This window comes from Triticum urartu, chromosome 2A, assembly GCF_056163025.1.
Source record: "Triticum urartu cultivar PI428250 chromosome 2A, HENAU_Tu73, whole genome shotgun sequence".
Taxonomy (NCBI): Eukaryota; Viridiplantae; Streptophyta; class Magnoliopsida; order Poales; family Poaceae; genus Triticum; species Triticum urartu.
Genome location: NC_141874.1, coordinates 644,650,482 through 644,657,780, shown reverse-complemented (window position 1 = coordinate 644,657,780; position 7,299 = coordinate 644,650,482). Strand labels below are relative to the sequence as shown.

The following is a 7,299-nucleotide window of genomic DNA, read 5'->3' as shown; positions in this document are numbered from 1 at the left end:
TGTCATTATCATCATTAGCATTCTGAGCTCCTCCAGGATATCAATTGAATTCATGATAAGAAATACCATCCTTGCCCTCGATGATTTGTGTTATCATCGACCACTTTATTGCCTTCCGTTCAACACAAACTTGTTCATGTTTTGTGTTATACCATGAGATCCTTGCTATCCAACATTTGTTCTTCTTTACCTTGGAGTATTACCATCTTTTATGTTAAGAATGTCGTGAGAATTTCACCACCTCTTAAGAATTCTTATACAAGTGATACTTATCACCATCACCATTCTTTTATTGGTCCCCATGTTGTTTCTAACCGGAATACCGGCAATTGAACTATGATGTGTGACTTCAAAACTTCTAGCAACCCTATTGTTCTGAAGTCAATGGCCGATAGTTTCATTCTTTGTGTTTTGGTTATCGAATCACCATTCTAACATTGATCATGCTACCTAAGCCCATATTTCGGATGCACCTTTCAACCAATGTTTACTTGTGGATGTTCTCCTCGAGCATACATCATTATATCATTTGATCTAACCAATGTTATCTCCTTATTCACATAATTGTGGAAATCCGTCTTTTTGGAAATCTCGATGAATTATCGCTGAGTCCATCAGCCACCATTTCATCCTCTCCTTGGTTTGATGATGAACTCTTGTTTCGGAACTCACTTCCATAGTTCAATTCCCGAGAATATTACAATGTCATCTCGACAATTTGTGTTGCACCTTTCTTCTCAAGCATCCTGAATCTGAGTTATCCTAACACCAATCAGATCTGAATCTCGGTCAGATATGATGGTTGGAACATATTTCCAAGAGTTATAACATTGGTCTTTATGTGACCCAGTAAGGTGATGTCGTGCCTAGCACACCTGGCCGAAGGCCCTATTGTTATAGATTCCTTTTCAGCAAGGTTATCCATTCTTCCATGAGGAAATTGTAAGACTTATTCTACAAGTTATTCCTGATGGATCCTTTGTGTTTCCAAAGTGTGATCTTCACCTGTTGACCATGTCAATGCTATCTCGAAGCATGTCTATGGTACTCCGATTTTCAACAAGAACATTTGAAGCCGAATGCTAAAATGTTTCCTGCTCAATTATCCAAACACCGTTGTATGGGTAATGTCATGAAAATTATCTCCCCTACCTAAAGAGTTTTCTACATTATTTCATGTCATGGATATCATGCTCTGCTTGTCCTTGGGAAGGATATACCCTTGAAATATGTGTTTAAACACATTTTCATTTCCATTGTTCTGTTTAATCTGATAATCATATTTTCCTTTCCATTGGTTGGTTTAACGTTTCTTGTGATCTATATGATCTAAGCAGTAATATTCTCCTGCTTATGTAAACACCTCGGTGTACAATTATGTCAGCAAGACCCTGTTCCTATTGTTGATGACATTCCAGTAGCCACCGATGGATGAGAACTTTGCATATTGGCCCGCCTCGTTCAACGAGCAGGAAAATGGTTCTCTTCATCCCTTGCCCTTGGTACCAACGTGTTGCCAACATAACTGACGGGCTATCCTCTGACATATCTTGTTATCATGATTGTGCAAAATATCATCGCCCTTCCTATTTTTAACCCACATGATGGGCCCATAACCCACAGTTCCACGGGATCAAAACCTGACTCTCATGTACACCCTTGTTGCCAAGGTTATTCTTCGCGCTTGATTCCGTAGGTAATTCATGGGCCACCCTCCTAGTGAACTATTCTGGTATCAGACGCAATACTTATTCTCGTTGCTCTGGACCCCTTGCACACTTTGGTTCAGACGCCGAACGATTGTCTATCTGTTTGAAACTTCTTGTTGCACTATCATACCTTGCTCTCAATGACTTTCTTGAATTTCAACTCGAGAGATGCCTCTATGCCTCGTTCACTGAGATAGCTCCTAGGTACATAACATGTGTTGAGCTCTGTCCTTCACGAGTTTTCACCCTCATATTTTCCGTAAGTACGATGGAGATCCCGAAGAAAGGATGTTGATTTCATCATCATGACCTGAAACAGAGAAATGAAGATGTCAATGTAATGGATCGACCTCTTCGAGAAGAGAAACCAAGGCCGAGAAGACTCGTTAGAATTTCGTAACCAAAACCCTTTCCCCTTACTCCCCATCTTAAATCTCGGGACGAGATTTTTTGTAGTGGAGGAGATCTGTAACACCCCGAGAATCATGCTACAGTAATCCGCCCTAATGGTGGCCATGTCATCATGATTACTATGCACGTTGCCACTTAATAAAAATCAAAGTCAAATTCAAATTTAAATGTCAAGTCAAAATAATATTTCTTTAAATGATAAAACAAAAAATGTTTGTTGGTTTGAAAATGATCACTATATAATTTACATGTAGAAACAAACATTATTTGAGTTGTTAAAATGCCCCTAAAGTATTTAAAACAGACCCAGCGGCACCTGTTCAACACATTTAAATTCAAACCGAAAATTAAATAAATTGTGAATGCCCTCATTACTTTTTGTGCAACCCTAGAATATTTCATATCATTTTTGTGCAAAGTTTCATAATTAAAAAAATTCATTTGATCACTAAACTATTTAGAAAAACAATAGCTAAATTGGAAAATAGAAAAAAGTTAAAGAAAAAGAAAAGAAAAGGAGAGATCCCCCTGTTCACGTAAGCCCAGTATTAACACTGTACCAGGCTCAGCCCAGCTGGCCGGCCTTTTCCCCTACCTCTCGCATAGGAGAGGCAGAGCCATGCGTGCCGGCCATCCATGGCGCCAGGGCCACATGCCGGCCATCCGCACCCTCCCTCGGCCTACTAAGGCGTCCCCTAGAAACCCTAGCTCGCCCTCGTTCAGTCCCCCCTCGATCCCCATCGTCCCCCCTCTCCTTTGGCTCGATTTTGAGCTCGCAAGCTCACGCGGTCACCACTGCCTCGCCATCGTTGACGCGTCCACCGGCCTCTCCGGTGTACGGGAGCACATCCGGGAGGTTCGCCGCGCTCTACCGCGTCCGTTCAGGGCATTGGAACGAGGCGGGGAGCTGCGTAGCCGGCGCAGTCTTCGTCTTCTTCGTCCGGTTGTCGCCGTCTTGCCATCACCACCGCCTCTCCGGTCCACCCCGACCCTCCCCGAGCATGCCAATGGATCCGTGGTGAGCTTCTCCTCCGGATCCCCCTTTACTTCGCCTCGATTCGTCGCCGTTTGCCGTCCCCGAGCACATCCGAGCTCGTGCGTACGCATACATACGTGTGTGTGTGCCGCCTGAAGTCGCCTGCTACCGCTTCGCGCCCCTGCTGTCCACCCGTGCCCTGCGCGTTGCCTCGCCGCTGCGCTGTCACTGAAGTCGGCCACGCCCCGCGCACAACCCGCGTGCCTGCTACCTTCCGTGAGCGTACTGCTGCGATGTCACTGTGTCCACATGCGTACTGCTGTTGCTGCTCTACTTTGCTAGCTGTCGCTGCTCTGCTTTGCAGCCGCGCTTTTGCTTGCCGCTACTCTGCTTTGCAGCCGTGCTGCTGCTACTACAAGCTGCTGTCACTGTTGGCTGAGGCCGCCATGCACTCTCGCATGTGCGTGCCCAAGCACACTAGTAGCCGGCTTGGGCCATGGTCGTTGGGGCTAGTCCCCTATTTAGATTAGAAAAGGATTAGTGGCTAGGTTAGTCTATGTATAGATGACATGTGGGCCTTCACTGTTAATTAAACTAGCTAATAAAACTCTGTTAAATATCAGCCAATGACAGGTGGACCCCCTTTCCAGTTTGACTAAGTCAAACTGCTGAGTGGACTAGCCTAGTCATTGATAGATGGGTCCCACTAGACCCCTTTGACTAGTCAAATTGACCAGTCAACTGCTGACCGGGCCATTGACCTGGCCCCACTGTCAGCCTCTGGTGCATTGCCGGGTGCATTGGACCGGGTGCACGTAGCATTTTCATGTATATTTTTGACTTAAGTTTAATCCCAGAAATTTCCTGAAAAAGTTAAAACTTTGAAAAATCATAGAAATTAATCCGTAACTCGGATGGAAAAGTTTTATATATGAAAAATTATCAAAAAAATATGAAGAATTTGAATACGCTATCTGTTCGTCCGTCACACGTCCCTAGCATAGAGAACCTGCAACTGTCCCCTCCGTTTCATTTGTCCGGATGTTTTCCCCCTTCGCCAGTATCAACTAGTACCGCGTTAGGTCACCCCTAGCACCGCGTATTGCCATGTGATGCTTTGTGATGCTTTGATTGCTCTGTTATTTATTGTGTTCCCCCTCCGTTACTTCTTCCCGGTAGACCCTGAGACCGCTGTCGGTACCCCTACGATCGACTACATCGACGATGACCCCTCCTTCTTGCCAGAGCAACCAGGCAAGCCCCCCCCCCACTTGTTCATCCCGATATCGCCTACTCTTTCCCTCTACTGCTTGCATTAGAGTAGTGTAGTTGTTACTGCTTTCGGATGAACCTATTCTGCTGCATAGCATGTCCTTATTACTTCTGTTGTTACCTTTACCTGCAATCCTAATGCTTAGTATAGGATGCTAGTTTATCATAAGTGCCCTCACACTCTTGACCGTCTGCCATGCTATACTACTGGGTCGTGATCACTCGGGAGGGGATCACGGGTATATACTATACTATTACATACTTATGTTGATGATTCGGAGAGGGGGGCTGAAGGGGCAGGTGGTTCCATCCAGGTAGTGATGGGCCTGGGTTCCCGATAGCCGCCTGATGGTTTCTTTGTTGCGGGGCGATAGGGCAGGTTGAGGCCACCTAGGCGAGAGGTGGGCCTAGCCCTGGTCGGCGTCCGCGGTTACATCAATTAACACGCTTAATGAGATCTTGGTATTTGATCTGAGTTTGGGCACTGGCCTATACGCACTAACCAACTACGCGGGAACAGTTATGGGCACTTGACGTCGTGGTATCAGCTGAAGCCTACTTGACGTCAGCGACTAAGCGGCGCGCGCCGGATTGGACTGGAATGCCTGCTCTTGTATTAGGGAGGCTAGGTCTGCTTACCGGCCGTGTACGCAACGTGCAGGTGTGCAATGGGCGATGGGACCAGATCCCTGCGCGCATAGGATTTAGACCAGCATGCTGGCCTCTGTTGTGCCTAGGTGGGGCTGCGACGTGTTGATCTTCCGAGGTCGGGCATGACCTAGGAAAGTGTGTCCAGTCAAAGGGGATCGAGCGTGTTAGGTAATGTGGTGCACCCCTGCAGGGAAGTTTATTTATTTTAATAGTCGTGATCCTCGGTAACAGGACGACCCAGAGTTGTACCTTGACCTTATGACAACTAGAACCGGATACTTAATAAAACACACCCTTTCAAGTGCCAGATACAACCCGGTGATCGCTCTCTAACAGGGCGGCGAGGAGAGGATCGTCGAGTAGGATTATGTTATACGATGATACTTGGTGAACTTACCATCTACTCTCTTCTACTGCTTCAAGATGGAGGCTGCCAGAAGCATAGTCTTCGATAGGACTAGCTACCCCCCTCTTATTCTGGCATTCTGCAGTTCAGCCCACAGATACTACCCTTTTCATTGATATCGATGCATATGTACTGTAGATACTTGCTTGCGAGTACTTTGGATGAGTACTCACGGTTGCTTTGCTACTTCTTTTTCCCCTTTTCCTGGTTATTGCGATCATATGATGGAGTCCAGGAGCCAGAGGAACCCGAGGATGATTCTACGCGAAGTTCGACTTCGAGGAGTAGTTAGGAGGTCCCAGGCAAGAGGCCTTGCCTTTTCGATCGTTGCTACTTTTGTGCTAGCCTTCTTAAGGCAACTTGTTTAACTTATGTCTATACTCAGATATTATTGCTTCCGCTGACTCTTGTGCATTCGAGCTTATGTATTCGAGCCCTCGAGGCCCTTGGCTTGTAATATAAAGCTTGTATTATTTTAATTTGTGTCTAGAGTTGTGTTGTGATATCTTCCCGCGAGTCCTTGATATTGATCATACACATTTGCATGTATGGTAAGTGTACGATTGAATCGGGGGCGTCACACTCTGATACGCGACCCTTCCTGAAAAGATGATGAATTATAGTTGCAAAGTTGATTGAGAACATAGTTTGTTGGTTTCTAATAGAGTTTATGCTTTGTACTTTGATAGTTTGATGAATTGTTACTTATTCATGAGAAGTCTATGATAAAAGTTCTATGATAAGAGTTTTATGTTTAAATTTGTTGCTGTTATAATAATCTGCATGATGCTTCTATGTTCGTATTTTGTTTTTATCGACACCTCTCTCTCTCTCTAAGCATGTGGACATGTTTTTCGATTTCGATTTTTGCTTGAGGACAAGCGAGGTCTAAGCTTGGGGGAGTTGATACGTCCATTTTGCATCATGTTTTCCTACTGTTATTTATGATGTTTTTATGGATAATAATGCTTTCTGGAGTAATTCTAATGCCTTTTCCCTCATAATATGCAAGGTACACACAAAGAGGGAGAATTTCGGCAGCTGGAAATTTGGACCTGGAAAAACTACGTCAGGCCACCTATTCTACACACCTCTCGTGCTTCCGCTTCCAAGCTTGCCTCTCCCTAGTGTCAATCTCTCAACCCAGAACTCACGTTGGCCATGGCAGACGCAAGGGAAAGATGATGAATGACTTGTTTGTTTTTGTGGATGAGGAGTTGAGGAGGAATGTGCAGTCATCTTGGAGTAGTAGTATTTATAAACGAGTACTAATACGCTCCTAAGTGTGAAACCATTTAGGTTTTGATCGGTGTGAACAGGTTTGCAATTAAATATAGCGTGGCAGTAATTTGGAATGTGACGGGGCGCAGGCTCAAAATTTATTGACGGTTCGAAGTGCGGCACTATTCCCGGAAGGAGAAACGTGGGCACGCTTTCTCGGCTGCGTACGTGGCGTTAGCATCATAGGGTGCACCGCAATAGGCAATGTCAGCACACGTCTTGTTCCAAGAACTATGCACGCTCGTTATTACCATCACGCACGCTTATTTTAATTAGAATGTGTGCCCGTCTAGCGCACACATGTTGATCTGTGTAACTGTTTCTATTTGTTGTGGCTAATCGCAAACAGTTCATCCGTGTATGTGATCAATCGCAGACACTTTAATATGGATGACCATTTCTGTTCTGTTGCCAAATCGCAAACAGTTAATCCTTCTGAAGCATATGCCCTAAATCGCACACACCTTTATGTAGCTTCCTGTCTCTATTGTTCTGCCTCATCACAAACAGTTAATCTGAGTGAACTGTATGCCGTACATATCACACGACTTCATCCGGTTGCCCATTTCTGTTCTTCTTCCTCATCGCAAATA

The 7,299-nt window shown here is 45.1% G+C and overlaps 1 long non-coding RNA gene across 1 annotated transcript; it reads left to right on the top strand.

Annotated features, from left to right (window-relative positions):
• The first annotated feature begins 2,414 nt into the window (after window positions 1–2,414).
• On the top strand, window positions 2,415–6,782 carry LOC147986380 (uncharacterized). Its single transcript, XR_015617251.1, has 2 exons — window positions 2,415–3,138; window positions 6,438–6,782. It is a non-coding gene; the product is annotated as an uncharacterized LOC147986380 (long non-coding RNA).
• The last annotated feature ends 517 nt before the right edge of the window (window positions 6,783–7,299 follow it).